Raw genomic sequence first — 22,411 nt, 5'->3', positions numbered from 1 at the left:
CATTTATAGTTTTAGTTATCGATTATTGAATTATTGGTCGGTTTGGTGCCTTGGACATGACCGAGGACCTTAAGATTTTGCATGAACCGAGGACTGGCTGCCACGTAACACGAGAAAATGTGAAAAGTGTTAATATGTAGTAAAAACCTTAGAAAATCTCCGTGTTTCGTCATTCACCATCGAATCGATATAACGCGAGATCGTCACATTGGTCGCATTTCTCTCTGAAACGGTTACATTTATGGTCTGCCAGCCCTTGTCGCGTGCTGGGTTATGTGGGGACAATACAAGCAGCACAGTAGAACACAGGAGAAGCATCTAAGTTGATGCAATCGCCCAGTAAGAAGAGCTACATTTATAGTTTTAGTTATCGATTATTGAATTATTGGTCGGTTTGGTGCCTTGGACATGACCGAGGACCTTAAGATTTTGAATGAACCGAGGACTGGCAGCCACGTAACACGAGAAAATGTGAAAAGTGTTAATATGTAGTAAAAACCTTAGAAAATCTCCGTGTTTCGTCATTCACCATCGAATCGATATAACGCGAGATCGTCACATTGGTCGCATTTCTCTCTGAAACGGTTACATTTATGGTCTGCCAGCCCTTGTCGCGTGCTGCGGTATGTGGGGACAATACAAGCAGCACAGTAGAACACAGGAGAAGCATCTAAGTTGATGCAATCGCCCAGTAAGAAGAGCTACATTTATAGTTTTAGTTATCGATTATTGAATTATTGGTCGGTTTGGTGCCTTGGACATGACCGAGGACCTTAAGATTTTGCATGAACCGAGGACTGGCAGCCACGTAACACGAGAAAATGTGAAGAGTGTTAATATGTAGTAAAAACCTTAGAAAATCTCCGTGTTTCGTCATTCACCATCGAATCGATATAACGCGAGATCGTCACATTGGTCGCATTTCTCTCTGAAACGGTTACATTTATGGTCTGCCAGCCCTTGTCGCGTGCTGCGGTATGTGGGGACAATACAAGCACCACAGTAGAACACAGGAGAAGCATCTAAGTTGATGCAATCGTCCAGTAAGAAGAGCTACAATTATTGTTTTTGTTATCGATTATTGAATTATTGGTCGGTTTGGTGCCTTGGACATGACCGAGGACCTTAAGATTTTGCATGAACCGAGGAGTGGCAGCCACGTAACACGAGAAAATGTGAAAAGTGTTAATATGTAGTAAAAACCTTAGAAAATCTCCGTGTTTCGTCATTCACCATCGAATCGATATAACGCGAGATCGTCACATTGGTCGCATTTCTCTCTGAAACGGTTACATTTATGGTCTGCCAGCCCTTGTCGCGTGCTGCGGTATGTGGGGACAATACAAGCAGCACAGTAGAACACAGGAGAAGCATCTAAGTTGATGCAATCGCCCAGTAAGAAGAGCTACATTTATAGTTTTAGTTATCGATTATTGAATTATTGGTCGGTTTCGTGCCTTGGACATGACCGAGGACCTTAAGATTTTGCATGAACCGAGGACTGGCAGCCACGTAACACGAGAAAATGTGAAAAGTGTTAATATGTAGTAAAAACCTTAGAAAATCTCCGTGTTTCGTGATTCACCATCGAATCGATATAACGCGAGATCGTCACATTGGTCGCATTTCTCTCTGAAACGGTTACATTTATGGTCTGCCAGCCCTTGTCGCGTGCTGCGGTATGTGGGGACAATACAAGCAGCACAGTAGAACACAGGAGAAGCATCTAAGTTGATGCAATCGCCCAGTAAGAAGAGTTACATTTATAGTTTTTGTTATCGATTATTGAATTATTGGTCGGTTTGATGCCTTGGACATGACCGAGGACCTTAAGATTTTGCATGAACCGAGGACTGGCAGCCACGTAACACGAGAAAATGTGAAAAGTGTTAATATGTAGTAAAAACCTTAGAAAATCTCCGTGTTTCGTCATTCACCATCGAATCGATATAACGCGAGATCGTCACATTGGTCGCATTTCTCTCTGAAACGGTTACGTTTATGGTCTGCCAGGCCTTGTCGCGTGCTGCGGTATGTGGGGACAATACAAGCAGCACAGTAGAACACAGGAGAAGCATCTAAGTTGATGCAATCGCCCAGTAAGAAGAGCTACATTTATAGTTTTAGTTATCGATTATTGAATTATTGGTCGGTTTGGTGCCTTGGACATGACCGAGGACCTTAAGATTTTGCATGAACCGAGGACTGGCAGCCACGTAACACGAGAAAATGTGAAAAGTGTTAATATGTAGTAAAAACCTTAGAAAAACTCCGTGTTTCGTCATTCACCATCGAATCGATATAACACGAGATCGTCACATTTGTCGCATTTCTCTCTGAAACGGTTACATTTATGGTCTGCCAGCCCTTGTCGCGTGCTGCGGTATGTGGGGACAATACAAGCAGCACAGTAGAACACAGGAGAAGCATATAAGTTGATGCAATCGCCCAGTAAGAAGAGCTACATTTATAGTTTTAGTTATCGATTATTGAATTATTGGTCGGTTTGGTGCCTTGGACATGACCGAGGACCTTAAGATTTTGCATGAACCGAGGACTGGCAGCCACGTAACACGAGAAAATGTGAAAAGTGTTAATATGTAGTAAAAACCTTAGAAAATCTCCGTGTTTCGTCATTCACCATCGAATCGATATAACGCGAGATCGTCACATTGGTCGCATTTCTCTCTGAAACGGTTACATTTATGGTCTGCCAGCCCTTGTCGCGTGCTGCGGTATGTGGGGACAATACAAGCAGCACAGTAGAACACAGGAGAAGCATCTAAGTTGATGCAATCGCCCAGTAAGAAGAGCTACAATTATTGTTTTAGTTATCGATTATTGAATTATTGGTCGGTTTGGTGCCTTGGACATGACCGAGGACCTTAAGATTTTGCATGAACCGAGGACTGGCAGCCACGTAACACGAGAAAATGTGAAAAGTGTTAATATGTAGTAAAAACCTTAGAAAATCTCCGTGTTTCGTCATTCACCATGGAATCGATAAAACGCGAGATCGTCACATTGGTCGCATTTCTCTCTGAAACGGTTACATTGATGGTCTGCCAGCCCTTGTCGCGTGCTGCGGTATGTGGGGACAATACAAGCACCACAGTAGAACACAGGAGAAGCATCTAAGTTGATGCAATCGCCCAGTAAGAAGAGCTACATTTATAGTTTTAGTTATCGATTATTGAATTATTGGTCGGTTTGGTGCCTTGGACATGACCGAGGACCTTAAGATTTTGCATGAACCGAGGACTGGCAGCCACGTAACACGAGAAAATGTGAAAAGTGTTAATATGTAGTAAAAACCTTAGAAAATCTCCGTGTTTCGTATTTCACCATCGAATCGATATAACGCGAGATCGTCACATTGGTCGCATTTCTCTCTGAAACGGTTACATTTATGGTCTGCCAGCCCTTGTCGCGTGCTGCGGTATGTGGGGACAATACAAGCAGCACAGTAGAACACAGGAGAAGCATCTAAGTTGATGCAAACGCCCAGTAAGAAGAGCTACATTTATAGTTTTAGTTATCGATTATTGAATTATTGGTCGGTTTGGTGCCTTGGACATGACCGAGGACCTTAAGATTTTGAATGAACCGAGGACTGGCAGCCACGTAACACGAGAAAATGTGAAAAGTGTTAATATGTAGTAAAAACCTTAGAAAATCTCCGTGTTTCCTTATTCACCATCGAATCGATATAACGCGAGATCGTCACATTGGTCGCATTTCTCTCTGAAACGGTTACATTTATGGTCTGCCAGCCCTTGTCGCGTACTGCGGTATGTGGGGACAATACAAGCAGCACAGTAGAACACAGGAGAAGCATCTAAGTTGATGCAATCGCCCAGTAAGAAGAGCTCCATTTATAGTTTTAGTTATCGATTATTGAATTATTGGTCGGTTTCGTGCCTTGGACATGACCGAGGACCTTAAGATTTTGCATGAACCGAGGACTGGCAGCCACGTAACACGAGAAAATGTGAAAAGTGTTAATATGTAGTAAAAACCTTAGAAAATCTCCGTGTTTCGTCATTCACCATGGAATCGAAAAACGCGAGATCGTCACATTGGTCGCATTTCTCTCTGTAACGGTTACATTTATGGTCTGCCAGCCCTTGTCGCGTGCTGCGGTATGTGGGGACAATACAAGCAGCACAGTAGAACACAGGAGAAGCATCTAAGTTGATGCAATCGCCCAGTAAGAAGAGCTACATTTATAGTTTTAGTTATCGATTATTGAATTATTGGTCGGTTTCGTGCCTTGGACATGACCGAGGACCTTAAGATTTTGCATGAACCGAGGACTGGCAGCCACGTAACACGAGAAAATGTGAAAAGTGTTAATATGTAGTAAAAACCTTAGAAAATCTCCGTGTTTCGTCATTCACCATGGAATCGATAAAACGCGAGATCGTCACATTGGTCGCATTTCTCTCTGTAACGGTTACATTTATGGTCTGCCAGCCCTTGTCGCGTGCTGCGGTATGTGGGGACAATACAAGCACCACAGTAGAACACAGGAGAAGCATCTAAGTTGATGCAATCGTCCAGTAAGAAGAGCTACAATTATAGTTTTAGTTATCGATTATTGAATTATTGGTCGGTTTGGTGCCTTGGACATGACCGAGGACCTTAAGATTTTGCATGAACCGAGGACTGGCAGCCACGTAACACGAGAAAATGTGAAAAGTGTTAATATGTAGTAAAAACCTTAGAAAATCTCCGTGTTTCGTCATTCACCATCGAATCGATATAACGCGAGATCGTCACATTGGTCGCATTTCTCTCTGAAACGGTTACATTTATGGTCTGCCAGCCCTTGTCGCGTGCTGTGGTATGTGGGGACAATACAAGCAGCACAGTAGAACACAGGAGAAGCATCTAAGTTGATGCAATCGCCCAGTAAGAAGAGCTACATTTATAGTTTTAGTTATCGATTATTGAATTATTGGTCGGTTTGGTGCCTTGGACATGACCGAGGACCTTAAGATTTTGCATGAACCGAGGACTGGCTGCCACGTAACACGAGAAAATGTGAAAAGTGTTAATATGTAGTAAAAACCTTAGAAAATCTCCGTGTTTCGTCATTCACCATCGAATCGATATAACGCGAGATCGTCACATTGGTCGCATTTCTCTCTGAAACGGTTACATTTATGGTCTGCCAGCCCTTGTCGCGTGCTGGGTTATGTGGGGACAATACAAGCAGCACAGTAGAACACAGGAGAAGCATCTAAGTTGATGCAATCGCCCAGTAAGAAGAGCTACATTTATAGTTTTAGTTATCGATTATTGAATTATTGGTCGGTTTGGTGCCTTGGACATGACCGAGGACCTTAAGATTTTGCATGAACCGAGGACTGGCAGCCACGTAACACGAGAAAATGTGAAAAGTGTTAATATGTAGTAAAAACCTTAGAAAATCTCCGTGTTTCGTCATTCACCATCGAATCGATATAACGCGAGATCGTCACATTGGTCGCATTTCTCTCTGAAACGGTTACATTTATGGTCTGCCAGCCCTTGTCGCGTGCTGCGGTATGTGGGGACAATACAAGCAGCACAGTAGAACACATGAGAAGCATCTAAGTTGATGCAATCGCCCAGTAAGGAGAGCTACAATTATAGTTTTAGTTATCGATTATTGAAATATTGGTCGGTTTGGTGCCTTGGACATGACCGAGGACCTTAAGATTTTGCATGAACCGAGGACTGGCAGCCACGTAACACGAGAAAATGTGAAAAGTGTTAATATGTAGTAAAAACCTTAGAAAATCTCCGTGTTTCGTCATTCACCATCGAATCGATATAACGCGAGATCGTCACATTGGTCGCATTTCTCTCTGAAACGGTTACATTTATGGTCTGCCAGCCCTTGTCGCGTGCTGCGGTATGTGGGGACAATACAAGCAGCACAGTAGAACACAGGAGAAGCATCTAATTTGATGCAATCGCCCAGTAAGGAGAGCTACATTTATAGTTTTAGTTATCGATTATTGAATTATTGGTCGGTTTGGTGCCTTGGACATGACCGAGGACCTTAAGATTTTGCATGAACCGAGGACTGGCTGCAACGTAACACGAGAAAATGTGAAAAGTGTTAATATGTAGTAAAAACCTTAGAAAATCTCCGTGTTTCGTCATTCACCATCGAATCGATATAACGCGAGATCGTCACATTGGTCGCATTTCTCTCTGAAACGGTTACATTTATGGTCTGCCAGCCCTTGTCGCGTGCTGCGGTATGTGGGGACAATACAAGCAGCACAGTAGAACACAGGAGAAGCATCTAAGTTGATGCAATCGCCCAGTAAGAAGAGCTACATTTATAGTTTTAGTTATCGATTATTGAATTATTGGTCGGTTTGATGCCTTGGACATGACCGAGGACCTTAAGATTTTGCATGAACCGAGGACTGGCAGCCACGTAACACGAGAAAATGTGAAAAGTGTTAATATGTAGTAAAAACCTTAGAAAATCTCCGTGTTTCGTCATTCACCATCGAATCGATATAACGCGAGATCGTCACATTGGTCGCATTTCTCTCTGAAACGGTTACATTTATGGTCTGCCAGCCCTTGTCGCGTGCTGTGGTATGTGGGGACAATACAAGCAGCACAGTAGAACACAGGAGAAGCATCTAAGTTGATACAATCGCCCAGTAAGAAGAGCTACATTTATAGTTTTAGTTATCGATTATTGAATTATTGGTCGGTTTGGTGCCTTAGACATGCCCGAGGACCTTAAGATTTTGCATGAACCGAGGACTGGCAGCCACGTAACACGAGAAAATGTGAAAAGTGTTAATATGTAGTAAAAACCTTAGAAAATCTCCGTGTTTCGTCATTCACCATCGAATCGATATAACGCGAGATCGTCACATTGGTCACATTTCTCTCTGAAACGGTTACATTTATGGTCTGCCAGCCCTTGTCGCGTGCTGCGGTATGTGGGGACAATACAAGCAGCACAGTAGAACACAGGAGAAGCATCTAAGTTGATGCAATCGCCCAGTAAGAAGAGCTACATTTATAGTTTTAGTTATCGATTATTGAATTATTGGTCGGTTTGGTGCCTTGGACATGACCGAGGACCTTAAGATTTTGCATGAACCGAGGACTGGCAGCCACGTAACACGAGAAAATGTGAAAAGTGTTAATATGTAGTAAAAACCTTAGAAAATCTCCGTGTTTCGTCATTCACCATCTAATCGATATAACGCGAGATCGTCAGATTGGTCGCATTTCTCTCTGAAACGGTTACATTTATGGTCTGCCAGCCCCTGTCGCGTGCTGCGGTATGTGGGGACAATACAAGCAGCACAGTAGAACACAGGAGAAGCACATAAGATGATGCAATCGCCCAGTAAGAAGAGCTACATTTATAGTTTTAGTTATCGATTATTGAATTATTGGTCGGTTTGGTGCCTTGTACATGACCGAGGACCTTAAGATTTTGCATGAACCGAGGACTGGCAGCCACGTAACACGAGAAAATGTGAAAAGTGTTAATATGTAGTAAAAACCTTAGAAAATCTCCGTGTTTCGTCATTCACCATCGAATCGATATAACGCGAGATCGTCACATTTGTCGCATTTCTCTCTGAAACGGTTACATTTATGGTCTGCCAGCCCTTGTCGCGTGCTGCGGTATGTGGGGACAATACAAGCAGCACAGTAGAACACAGGAGAAGCATCTAAGTTGATGCAATCGCCCAGTAAGAAGAGCTACATTTATAGTTTTAGTTATCGATTATTGAATTATTGGTCGGTTTGGTGCCTTGGACATGACCGAGGACCTTAAGATTTTGCATGAACCGAAGACTGGCAGCCACGTAACACGAGAAAATGTGAAAAGTGTTAATATGTAGTAAAAACCTTAGAAAATCTCCGTGTTTCGTCATTCACCATCGAATCGATATAACGCGAGATCGTCACATTGGTCGCATTTCTCTCTGAAACGGTTACATTTATGGTCTGCCAGCCCTTGTCGCGTGCTGTGGTATGTGGGGACAATACAAGCAGCACAGTAGAACACAGGAGAAGCATCTAAGTTGATGCAATCGCCCAGTAAGAAGAGCTACATTTATAGTTTTAGTTATCGGTTATTGAATTATTGGTCGGTTTGGTGCCTTGGACATGACCGAGGACCTTAAGATTTTGCATGAACCGAGGACTGGCTGCCACGTAACACGAGAAAATGTACCGTGTTTCGTCATTCACCATCGAATCGATATAACGCGAGATCGTCACATTGGTCGCATTTCTCTCTGAAACGGTTACATTTATGGTCTGCCAGCCCTTGTCGCGTGCTGCGGTATGTGGGGACAATACAAGCAGCACAGTAGAACACAGGAGAAGCATCTAAGTTGATGCAATCGCCCAGTAAGAAGAGCTACATTTATAGTTTTAGTTATCGATTATCGAATTATTGGTCGGTTTGGTGCCTTGGACATGACCGAGGACCTTAAGATTTTGCATGAACCGAGGACTGGCAGCCACGTAACACGAGAAAATGTGAAAAGTGTTAAGATGTAGTAAAAACCTTAGAAAATCTCCGTGTTTCGTCATTCACCATCGAATCGATATAACGCGAGATCGTCACATTGGTCGCATTTCTCTCTGAAACGGTTACATTTATGGTCTGCCAGCCCTTGTCGCGTGCTGCGGTATGTGGGGACAATACAAGCAGCACAGTAGAACACATGAGAAGCATCTAAGTTGATGCAATCGCCCAGTAAGGAGAGCTACAATTATAGTTTTAGTTATCGATTATTGAAATATTGGTCGTTTTGGTGCCTTGGACATGACCGAGGACCTTAAGATTTTGCATGAACCGAGGACTGGCTGCAACGTAACACGAGAAAATGTGAAAAGTGTTAATATGTAGTAAAAACCTTAGAAAATCTCCGTGTTTCGTCATTCACCATCGAATTGATATAACGCGAGATCGTCACATTGGTCGCATTTCTCTCTGAAACGGTTACATTTATGGTCTGCCAGCCCTTGTCGCGTACTGCGGTATGTGGGGACAATACAAGCAGCACAGTAGAACACAGGAGAAGCATCTAAGTTGATGCAATCGCCCAGTAAGAAGAGCTACATTTATAGTTTTAGTTATCGATTATTGAATTATTGGTCGGTTTGGTGCCTTGGACATGACCGAGGACCTTAAGATTTTGCATGAACCGAGGACTGGCAGCCACGTAACACGAGAAAATGTGAAAAGTGTTAATATGTAGTAAAAACCTTAGAAAATCTCCGTGTTTCGTCATTCACCATCGAATCGAAATAACGCGAGATCGTCACATTGGTCGCATTTCTCTCTGTAACGGTTACATTTATGGTCTGCCAGCCCTTGTCGCGTGCTGCGGTATGTGGGGACAATACAAGCACCACAGTAGAACACAGGAGAAGCATCTAAGTTGATGCAATCGTCCAGTAAGAAGAGCTACAATTATAGTTTTAGTTATCGATTATTGAATTATTGGTCGGTTTGGTGCCTTGGACATGACCGAGGACCTTAAGATTTTGCATGAACCGAGGACTGGCAGCCACGTAACACGAGAAAATGTGAAAAGTGTTAATATGTAGTAAAAACCTTAGAAAATCTCCGTGTTTCGTCATTCACCATCGAATCGATATAACGCGAGATCGTCACATTGGTCGCATTTCTCTCTGAAACGGTTACATTTATGGTCTGCCAGCCCTTGTCGCGTGCTGTGGTATGTGGGGACAATACAAGCAGCACAGTAGAACACAGGAGAAGCATCTAAGTTGATGCAATCGCCCAGTAAGAAGAGCTACATTTATAGTTTTAGTTATCGATTATTGAATTATTGGTCGGTTTGGTGCCTTGGACATGACCGAGGACCTTACGATTTTGCATGAACCGAGGACTGGCTGCCACGTAACACGAGAAAATGTGAAAAGTGTTAATATGTAGTAAAAACCTTAGAAAATCTCCGTGTTTCGTCATTCACCATCGAATCGATATAACGCGAGATCGTCACATTGGTCGCATTTCTCTCTGAAACGGTTACATTTATGGTCTGCCAGCCCTTGTCGCGTGCTGGGTTATGTGGGGACAATACAAGCAGCACAGTAGAACACAGGAGAAGCATCTAAGTTGATGCAATCGCCCAGTAAGAAGAGCTACATTTATAGTTTTAGTTATCGATTATTGAATTATTGGTCGGTTTGGTGCCTTGGACATGACCGAGGACCTTAAGATTTTGCATGAACCGAGGACTGGCAGCCACGTAACACGAGAAAATGTGAAAAGTGTTAATATGTAGTAAAAACCTTAGAAAATCTCCGTGTTTCGTCATTCACCATCGAATCGATATAACGCGAGATCGTCACATTGGTCGCATTTCTCTCTGAAACGGTTACATTTATGGTCTGCCAGCCCTTGTCGCGTGCTGCGGTATGTGGGGACAATACAAGCAGCACAGTAGAACACATGAGAAGCATCTAAGTTGATGCAATCGCCCAGTAAGGAGAGCTACAATAATAGTTTTAGTTATCGATTATTGAAATATTGGTCGGTTTGGTGCCTTGGACATGACCGAGGACCTTAAGATTTTGCATGAACCGAGGACTGGCAGCCACGTAACACGAGAAAATGTGAAAAGTGTTAATATGTAGTAAAAACCTTAGAAAATCTCCGTGTTTCGTCATTCACCATCGAATCGATATAACGCGAGATCGTCACATTGGTCGCATTTCTCTCTGAAACGGTTACATTTATGGTCTGCCAGCCCTTGTCGCGTGCTGCGGTATGTGGGGACAATACAAGCAGCACAGTAGAACACAGGAGAAGCATCTAATTTGATGCAATCGCCCAGTAAGGAGAGCTACATTTATAGTTTTAGTTATCGATTATTGAATTATTGGTCGGTTTGGTGCCTTGGACATGACCGAGGACCTTAAGATTTTGCATGAACCGAGGACTGGCTGCAACGTAACACGAGAAAATGTGAAAAGTGTTAATATGTAGTAAAAACCTTAGAAAATCTCCGTGTTTCGTCATTCACCATCGAATCGATATAACGCGAGATCGTCACATTGGTCGCATTTCTCTCTGAAACGGTTACATTTATGGTCTGCCAGCCCTTGTCGCGTGCTGCGGTATGTGGGGACAATACAAGCAGCACAGTAGAACACAGGAGAAGCATCTAAGTTGATGCAATCGCCCAGTAAGAAGAGCTACATTTATAGTTTTAGTTATCGATTATTGAATTATTGGTCGGTTTGATGCCTTGGACATGACCGAGGACCTTAAGATTTTGCATGAACCGAGGACTGGCAGCCACGTAACACGAGAAAATGTGAAAAGTGTTAATATGTAGTAAAAACCTTAGAAAATCTCCGTGTTTCGTCATTCACCATCGAATCGATATAACGCGAGATCGTCACATTGGTCGCATTTCTCTCTGAAACGGTTACATTTATGGTCTGCCAGCCCTTGTCGCGTGCTGTGGTATGTGGGGACAATACAAGCAGCACAGTAGAACACAGGAGAAGCATCTAAGTTGATACAATCGCCCAGTAAGAAGAGCTACATTTATAGTTTTAGTTATCGATTATTGAATTATTGGTCGGTTTGGTGCCTTAGACATGACCGAGGACCTTAAGATTTTGCATGAACCGAGGACTGGCAGCCACGTAACACGAGAAAATGTGAAAAGTGTTAATATGTAGTAAAAACCTTAGAAAATCTCCGTGTTTCGTCATTCACCATCGAATCGATATAACGCGAGATCGTCACATTGGTCACATTTCTCTCTGAAACGGTTACATTTATGGTCTGCCAGCCCTTGTCGCGTGCTGCGGTATGTGGGGACAATACAAGCAGCACAGTAGAACACAGGAGAAGCATCTAAGTTGATGCAATCGCCCAGTAAGAAGAGCTACATTTATAGTTTTAGTTATCGATTATTGAATTATTGGTCGGTTTGGTGCCTTGGACATGACCGAGGACCTTAAGATTTTGCATGAACCGAGGACTGGCAGCCACGTAACACGAGAAAATGTGAAAAGTGTTAATATGTAGTAAAAGCCTTAGAAAATCTCCGTGTTTCGTCATTCACCATCTAATCGATATAACGCGAGATCGTCAGATTGGTCGCATTTCTCTCTGAAACGGTTACATTTATGGTCTGCCAGCCCTTGTCGCGTGCTGCGGTATGTGGGGACAATACAAGCAGCACAGTAGAACACAGGAGAAGCACATAAGATGATGCAATCGCCCAGTAAGAAGAGCTACATTTATAGTTTTAGTTATCGATTATTGAATTATTGGTCGGTTTGGTGCCTTGTACATGACCGAGGACCTTAAGATTTTGCATGAACCGAGGACTGGCAGCCACGTAACACGAGAAAATGTGAAAAGTGTTAATATGTAGTAAAAACCTTAGAAAATCTCCGTGTTTCGTCATTCACCATCGAATCGATATAACGCGAGATCGTCACATTTGTCGCATTTCTCTCTGAAACGGTTACATTTATGGTCTGCCAGCCCTTGTCGCGTGCTGCGGTATGTGGGGACAATACAAGCAGCACAGTAGAACACAGGAGAAGCATCTAAGTTGATGCAATCGCCCAGTAAGAAGAGCTACATTTATAGTTTTAGTTATCGATTATTGAATTATTGGTCGGTTTGGTGCCTCGGAAATGACCGAGGACCTTAAGATTTTACATGAACCGAGGACTGGCAGCCACGTAACACGAGAAAATGTGAAAAGTGTTAATATGTAGTAAAAACCTTAGAAAATCTCCGTGTTTCCTCATTCACCATCGAATCGACATAACGCGAGATCGTCACATTGGTCGCATTTCTCTCTGAAACGGTTACATTTATGGTCTGCCAGCCCTTGTCGCGTGCTGCGGTATGTGGGGACAATACAAGCAGCACAGTAGAACACAGGAGAAGCATCTGATGCAATCGCCCAGTAAGAAGAGCTACATTTATAGTTTTAGTTATCGATTATTGAATTTTTGGTCGGTTTGGTGCCTTGGCCATGACCGAGGACCTTAAGATTTTGCATGAACCGAGGACTGGCTGCCACTAACACGAGAAAATGTGAAAAGTGTTAATATGTAGTAAAAACCTTAGAAAATCTCCGTGTTTCGTCATTCACCATCGAATCGATATAACGCGAGATCGTCACATTGGTCGCATTTCTCTCTGAAACGGTTACATTTATGGTCTGCCAGCCCTTGTCGCGTGCTGCGGTATGTGGGGACAATACAAGCAGCACAGTAGAACACAGGAGAAGCATCTAAGTTGATGCAATCGCCCAGTAAGAAGAGCTACATTTATAGTTTTAGTTATCGATGATTGAATTATTGGTCGGTTTGGTGCCTTGGACATGACCGAGGACCTTAAGATTTTGCATGAACCGAGGACTGGCAGCCACGTAACACGAGAAAATGTGAAAAGTGTGAATATGTAGTAATAACCTTAGAAAATCTCCGTGTTTCGTCATTCACCATCGAATCGATATAACGCGAGATCGTCACATTGGTCGCATTTCTCTCTGAAACGGTTACATTTATGGTCTGCCAGCCCTTGTCGCGTGCTGCGGTATGTGGGGACAATACAAGCAGCACAGTAGAACACAGGAGAAGCATCTAAGTTGATGCAATCGCCCAGTAAGAAGAGCTACATTTATAGTTTTAGTTATCGATTATTGAATTATTGGTCGGTTTGGTGCCTTGGACATGACCGAGGACCTTAAGATTTTGCATGAACCGAGGACTGGCAGCCACGTAACACGAGAAAATGTGAAAAGTGTTAATATGTAGTAAAAACCTTAGAAAATCTCCGTGTTTCGTCATTCACCATCGAATCGATATAACGCGAGATCGTCACATTTGTCGCATTTCTCTCTGAAACGGTTACATTTATGGTCTGCCAGCCCTTGTCGCGTGCTGCGGTATGTGGGGACAATACAAGCAGCACAGTAGAACACAGGAGAAGCATCTAAGTTGATGCAATCGCCCAGTAAGAAGAGCTACATTTATAGTTTTAGTTATCGATTATTGAATTATTGGTCGGTTTGGTGCCTTGGACATGACCGAGGACCTTAAGATTTTGCATGAACCGAGGACTGGCAGCCACGTAACACGAGAAAATGTGAAAAGTGTTAATATGTAGTAAAAACCTTAGAAAATCTCCGTGTTTCGTCATTCACCATCGAATCGATATAACGCGAGATCGTCACATTGGTCGCATTTCTCTCTGAAACGGTTACATTTATGGTCTGCCAGCCCTTGTCGCGTGCTGTGGTATGTGGGGACAATACAAGCAGCACAGTAGAACACAGGAGAAGCATCTAAGTTGATGCAATCGCCCAGTAAGAAGAGCTACATTTATAGTTTTAGTTATCGATTATTGAATTATTGGTCGGTTTGGTGCCTTGGACATGACGGAGGACCTTAAGATTTTGCATGAACCGAGGACTGGCAGCCACGTAACACGAGAAAATGTGAAAAGTGTTAATATGTAGTAAAAACTTTAGAAAATCTCCGTGTTTCGTCATTCACCATCAAATCGATATAACGCGAGATCGTCACATTGGTCGCATTTCTCTCCGAAACGGTTACATTTATGGTCTGCCAGCCCTTGTCGCGTGCTGGGTTATGTGGGGACAATACAAGCAGCACAGTAGAACACAGGAGAAGCATCTAAGTTGATGCAATCGCCCAGTAAGAAGAGCTACATTTATAGTTTTAGTTATCGATTATTGAATTATTGGTCGGTTTGGTGCCTTGGACATGACCGAGGACCTTAAGATTTTGCATGAACCGAGGACTGGCAGCCACGTAACACGAGAAAATGTGAAAAGTGTTAATATGTAGTAAAAACCTTAGAAAATCTCCGTGTTTCGTCATTCACCATCGAATCGATATAACGCGAGATCGTCACATTGGTCGCATTTCTCTCTGAAACGGTTACATTTATGGTCTGCCAGCCCTTGTCGCGTGCTGCGGTATGTGGGGACAATACAAGCAGCACAGTAGAACACAGGAGAAGCATCTAAGTTGATGCAATCGCCCAGTAAGAAGAGCTACATTTATAGTTTTAGTTATCGATTATTGAATTAATGGTCGGTTTGGTGCCTTGGACATGACCGAGGACCTTAAGATTTTGCATGAACCGAGGACTGGCAGCCACGTAACACGAGAAAATGTGAAAAGTGTTAATATGTAGTAAAAACCTTAGAAAATCTCCGTGTTTCGTCATTCACCATCGAATCGATATAACGCGAGATCGTCACATTGGTCGCATTTCTCTCTGAAACGGTTACATTTATGGTCTGCCAGCCCTTGTCGCGTGCTGCGGTATGTGGGGACAATACAAGCAGCACAGTAGAACACAGGAGAAGCATCTAAGTTGATGCAATCGCCCAGTAAGAAGAGCTACATTTATAGTTTTAGTTATCGATTATTGAATTATTGGTCGGTTTGGTGCCTTGGACATGACCGAGGACCTTAAGATTTTGCATGAACCGTGGACTGGCAGCCACGTAACACGAGAAAATGTGAAAAGTGTTAATATGTAGTAAAAACCTTAGAAAATCTACGTGTTTCGTCATTCACCATCGAATCGATATAACGCGAGATCGTCACATTGGTCGCATTTCTCTCTGAAACGGTTACATTTATGGTCTGCCAGCCCTTGTCGCGTTCTGCGGTATGTGGGGACAATACAAGCAGCACAGTAGAACACAGGAGAAGCATCTAAGTTGATGTAATCGCCCAGTAAGAAAAAGCTACATTTATAGTTTTAGTTATCGATTATTGAATTATTGGTCGGTTTGGTGCCTTGGCCATGACCGAGGACCTTAAGATTTTGCATGAACCGAGGACTGGCAGCCACGTAACACGAGAAAATGTGAAAAGTGTTAATATGTAGTAAAAACCTTAGAAAATCTCCGTGTTTCGTCATTCACCATCGAATCGATATAACGCGAGATCGTCACATTGGTCGCATTTCTCTCTGAAACGGTTACATTGATGGTCTGCCAGCCCTTGTCGCGTGCTGCGGTATGTGGGGACAATACAAGCACCACAGTAGAACACAGGAGAAGCATCTAAGTTGATGCAATCGCCCAGTAAGAAGAGCTACATTTATAGTTTTAGTTAGCGATTATTGAATTATTGGTCGGTTTGGTGCCTTGGACATGACCGAGGACCTTAAGATTTTGCATGAACCGAGGACTGGCAGCCACGTAACACGAGAAAATGTGAAAAGTGTTAATATGTAGTAAAAACCTAAGAAAATCTCCGTGTTTCGTCATTCACCATCGAATCGAAATAACGCGAGATCGTCACATTGGTCGCATTTCTCTCCGAAACGGTTACATTTATGGTCTGCCAGCCCTTGTCGCGTGCTGCGGTATGTGGGGACAATACAAGCAGCACAGCAGAACACAGGAGAAGCATCTAAGTTGATGCAATCGCCCAGTAAGAAGAGCTACATTTATAGTTTTAGTTATCGATTATTGAATTATTGGTCGGTTTGGTGCCTTGGACATGACCGAGGACCTTAAGATTTTGCATGAACCGAGGACTGGCAGCCACGTAACTCGAGTAAATGTGAAAAGTGTTAATATGTAGTAAAAACCTTAGAAAATCTCCGTGATTCGTCATTCACCATCGAATCGATATAACGCGAGATCGTCACATTGGTCGCATTTCTCTCTGAAACGGTTACATTTATGGTCTGCCAGCCCTTGTCGCGTGCTGCGGTATGTGGGGACAATACAAGCAGCACAGTAGAACACAGGAGAAGCATCTAAGTTGATGCAATCGCCCAGTAAGAAGAGCTACATTTATAGTTTTAGTTATCGATTATTGAATTATTGGTCGGTTTGGTGCCTTGTACATGACCGAGGACCTTAAGATTTTGCATGAACCGAGGACTGGCAGCCACGTAACACGAGAAAATGTGAAAAGTGTTAATATGTAGTAAAAACCTTAGAAAATCTCCGTGTTTCGTCATTCACCATCGAATCGATATAACGCGAGATCGTCACATTTGTCGCATTTCTCTCTGAAACGGTTACATTTATGGTCTGCCAGCCCTTGTCGCGTGCTGCGGTATGTGGGGACAATACAAGCAGCACAGTAGAACACAGGAGAAGCATCTAAGTTGATGCAATCGCCCAGTAAGAAGAGCTACATTTATAGTTTTAGTTATCGATTATTGAATTATTGGTCGGTTTGGTGCCTCGGAAATGACCGAGGACCTTAAGATTTTACATGAACCGAGGACTGGCAGCCACGTAACACGAGAAAATGTGAAAAGTGTTAATATGTAGTAAAAACCTTAGAAAATCTCCGTGTTTCCTCATTCACCATCGAATCGACATAACGCGAGATCGTCACATTGGTCGCATTTCTCTCTGAAACGGTTACATTTATGGTCTGCCAGCCCTTGTCGCGTGCTGCGGTATGTGGGGACAATACAAGCAGCACAGTAGAACACAGGAGAAGCATCTGATGCAATCGCCCAGTAAGAAGAGCTACATTTATAGTTTTAGTTATCGATTATTGAATTTTTGGTCGGTTTGGTGCCTTGGCCATGACCGAGGACCTTAAGATTTTGCATGAACCGAGGACTGGCTGCCACGTAACACGAGAAAATGTGAAAAGTGTTAATATGTAGTAAAAACCTTAGAAAATCTCCGTGTTTCGTCATTCACCATCGAATCGATATAACGCGAGATCGTCACATTGGTCGCATTTCTCTCTGAAACGGTTACATTTATGGTCTGCCAGCCCTTGTCGCGTGCTGCGGTATGTGGGGACAATACAAGCAGCACAGTAGAACACAGGAGAAGCATCTAAGTTGATGCAATCGCCCAGTAAGAAGAGCTACATTTATAGTTTTAGTTATCGATGATTGAATTATTGGTCGGTTTGGTGCCTTGGACATGACCGAGGACCTTAAGATTTTGCATGAACCGAGGACTGGCAGCCACGTAACACGAGAAAATGTGAAAAGTGTGAATATGTAGTAATAACCTTAGAAAATCTCCGTGTTTCGTCATTCACCATCGAATCGATATAACGCGAGATCGTCACATTGGTCGCATTTCTCTCTGAAACGGTTACATTTATGGTCTGCCAGCCCTTGTCGCGTGCTGCGGTATGTGGGGACAATACAAGCAGCACAGTAGAACACAGGAGAAGCATCTAAGTTGATGCAATCGCCCAGTAAGAAGAGCTACATTTATAGTTTTAGTTATCGATTATTGAATTATTGGTCGGTTTGGTGCCTTGGACATGACCGAGGACCTTAAGATTTTGCATGAACCGAGGACTGGCAGCCACGTAACACGAGAAAATGTGAAAAGTGTTAATATGTAGTAAAAACCTTAGAAAATCTCCGTGTTTCGTCATTCACCATCGAATCGATATAACGCGAGATCGTCACATTGGTCGCATTTCTCTCTGAAACGGTTACATTTATGGTCTGCCAGCCCTTGTCGCGTGCTGCGGTATGTGGGGACAATACAAGCAGCACAGTAGAACACAGGAGAAGCATCTAAGTTGATGCAATCGCCCAGTAAGGAGAGCTACATTTATAGTTTTAGTTATCGATTATTGAATTATTGGTCGGTTTGGTGCCTTGGACATGACCGAGGACCTTAAGATTTTGCATGAACCGAGGACTGGCAGCCACGTAACACGAGAAAATGTGAAAAGTGTTAATATGTAGTAAAAACCTTAGAAAATCTCCGTGTTTCGTCATTCACCATCGAATCGAAATAACGCGAGATCGTCACATTGGTCGCATTTCTCTCTGAAACGGTTACATTTATGGTCTGCCAGCCCTAGTCGCGTGCTGCGGTATGTGGGGACAATACAAGCAGCACAGTAGAACACAGGAGAAGCATCTAAATTGATGCAGTCGCCCAGTAAGAAGAGCTACATTTATAGTTTTAGTTATCGATTATTGAATTATTGGTCGGTTTGGTGCCTTGGACATGACCGAGGACCTTAAGATTTTGCATGAACCGAGGACTGGCAGCCACGTAACACGAGAAAATGTGAAAAGTGTTAATATGTAGTAAAAACCTTAGAAAATCTCCGTGTTTCGTCATTCACCATCGAATCGATATAACGCGAGATCGTCACATTGGTCGCATTTCTCTCTGAAACGGTTACATTTATGGTCTGCCAGCCCTTGTCGCGTGCTGTGGTATGTGGGGACAATACAAGCAGCACAGTAGAACACAGGAGAAGCATCTAAGTTGATGCAATCGCCCAGTAAGAAGAGCTACATTTATAGTTTTAGTTATCGATTATTGAATTATTGGTCGGTTTGGTGCCTTGGACATGACGGAGGACCTTAAGATTTTGCATGAACCGAGGACTGGCAGCCACGTAACACGAGAAAATGTGAAAAGTGTTAATATGTAGTAAAAACTTTAGAAAATCTCCGTGTTTCGTCATTCACCATCAAATCGATATAACGCGAGATCGTCACATTGGTCGCATTTCTCTCCGAAACGGTTACATTTATGGTCTGCCAGCCCTTGTCGCGTGCTGGGTTATGTGGGGACAATACAAGCAGCACAGTAGAACACAGGAGAAGCATCTAAGTTGATGCAATCGCCCAGTAAGAAGAGCTACATTTATAGTTTTAGTTATCGATTATTGAATTATTGGTCGGTTTGGTGCCTTGGACATGACCGAGGACCTTAAGATTTTGCATGAACCGAGGACTGGCAGCCACGTAACACGAGAAAATGTGAAAAGTGTTAATATGTAGTAAAAACCTTAGAAAATCTCCGTGTTTCGTCATTCACCATCGAATCGATATAACGCGAGATCGTCACATTGGTCGCATTTCTCTCTGAAACGGTTACATTTATGGTCTGCCAGCCCTTGTCGCGTGCTGCGGTATGTGGGGACAATACAAGCAGCACAGTAGAACACAGGAGAAGCATCTAAGTTGATGCAATCGCCCAGTAAGAAGAGCTACATTTATAGTTTTAGTTATCGATTATTGAATTATTGGTCGGTTTGGTGCCTTGGACATGACCGAGGACCTTAAGATTTTGCATGAACCGAGGACTGGCAGCCACGTAACACGAGAAAATGTGAAAAGTGTTAATATGTAGTAAAAACCTTAGAAAATCTCCGTGTTTCGTCATTCACCATCGAATCGATATAACGCGAGATCGTCACATTGGTCGCATTTCTCTCTGAAACGGTTACATTTATGGTCTGCCAGCCCTTGTCGCGTGCTGCGGTATGTGGGGACAATACAAGCAGCACAGTAGAACACAGGAGAAGCATCTAAGTTGATGCAATCGCCCAGTAAGAAGAGCTACATTTATAGTTTTAGTTATCGATTATTGAATTATTGGTCGGTTTGGTGCCTTGGACATGACCGAGGACCTTAAGATTTTGCATGAACCGTGGACTGGCAGCCACGTAACACGAGAAAATGTGAAAAGTGTTAATATGTAGTAAAAACCTTAGAAAATCTCCGTGTTTCGTCATTCACCATCGAATCGATATAACGCGAGATCGTCACATTGGTCGCATTTCTCTCTGAAACGGTTACATTTATGGTCTGCCAGCCCTTGTCGCGTGCTGCGGTATGTGGGGACAATACAAGCAGCACAGTAGAACACAGGAGAAGCATCTAAGTTGATGTAATCGCCCAGTAAGAAAAAGCTACATTTATAGTTTTAGTTATCGATTATTGAATTATTGGTCGGTTTGGTGCCTTGGCCATGACCGAGGACCTTAAGATTTTGCATGAACCGAGGACTGGCAGCCACGTAACACGAGACAATGTGAAAAGTGTTAATATGTAGTAAAAACCTTAGAAAATCTCCGTGTTTCGTCATTCACCATCGAATCGATATAACGCGAGATCGTCACATTGGTCGCATTTCTCTCTGAAACGGTTACATTTATGGTCTGCCAGCCCTTGTCGCGTGCTGCGGTATGTGGGGACAATACAAGCACCACAGTAGAACACAGGAGAAGCATCTAAGTTGATGCAATCGCCCAGTAAGAAGAGCTACATTTATAGTTTTAGTTATCGATTATTGAATTATTGGTCGGTTTGGTGCCTTGGACATGACCGAGGACCTTAAGATTTTGCATGAACCGAGGACTGGCAGCCACGTAACACGAGAAAATGTGAAAAGTGTTAATATGTAGTAAAAACCTAAGAAAATCTCCGTGTTTCGTCATTCACCATCGAATCGAAATAACGCGAGATCGTCACATTGGTCGCATTTCTCTCTGAAACGGTTACATTTATGGTCTGCCAGCCCTTGTCGCGTGCTGCGGTATGTGGGGACAATACAAGCAGCACAGCAGAACACAGGAGAAGCATCTAAGTTGATGCAATCGCCCAGTAAGAAGAGCTACATTTATAGTTTTAGTTATCGATTATTGAATTATTGGTCGGTTTGGTGCCTTGGACATGACCGAGGACCTTAAGATTTTGCATGAACCGAGGACTGGCAGCCACGTAACTCGAGTAAATGTGAAAAGTGTTAATATGTAGTAAAAACCTTAGAAAATCTCCGTGATTCGTCATTCACCATCGAATCGATATAACGCGAGATCGTCACATTGGTCGCATTTCTCTCTGAAACGGTTACATTTATGGTCTGCCAGCCCTTGTCGCGTGCTGCGGTATGTGGGGACAATACAAGCAGCACAGTAGAACACAGGAGAAGCATCTAAGTTGATGCAATCGCCCAGTAAGAAGAGCTACATTTATAGTTTTAGTTATCGATTATTGAATTATTGGTCGGTTTGGTGCCTTGGACATGACCGAGGACCTTAAGATTTTGCATGAACCGAGGACTGGCAGCCACGTAACACGAGAAAATGTGAAAAGTGTTAATATGTAGTAAAAACCTTAGAAAATCTCCGTGTTTCGTCATTCACCAACGAATCGATATAACGCGAGAACGTCACATTGGTCGCATTTCTCTCTGAAACGGTTACATTTATGGTCTGCCAGCCCTTGTCGCGTGCTGCGGTATGTGGGGACAATATAAGCAGCACAGTAGAACACAGGAGAAGCATCTAAGTTGATGCAATCGCCCAGTAAGAAGAGCTACATTTATAGTTTTAGTTATCGATTATCGAATTATTGGTCGGTTTGGTGCCTTGGACATGACCGAGGACCTTAAGATTTTGCATGAACCGAGGACTGGTAGCCACGTAACACGAGAAAATGTGAAAAGTGTTAATATGTAGTAAAAACCTTAGAAAATCTCCGTGTTTCGTCATTCACCATCGAATCGATATAACGCGAGATCGTCACATTGGTCGCATTTCTCTCTGAAACGGTTACATTTATGGTCTGCCAGCCCTTGTCGCGTGCTGCGGTATGTGGGGA

This window comes from Schistocerca nitens, chromosome 12 (assembly GCF_023898315.1).
Source record: "Schistocerca nitens isolate TAMUIC-IGC-003100 chromosome 12, iqSchNite1.1, whole genome shotgun sequence".
Taxonomy (NCBI): domain Eukaryota; kingdom Metazoa; phylum Arthropoda; class Insecta; order Orthoptera; family Acrididae; genus Schistocerca; species Schistocerca nitens.
This window is presented reverse-complemented; position numbering follows the sequence as displayed.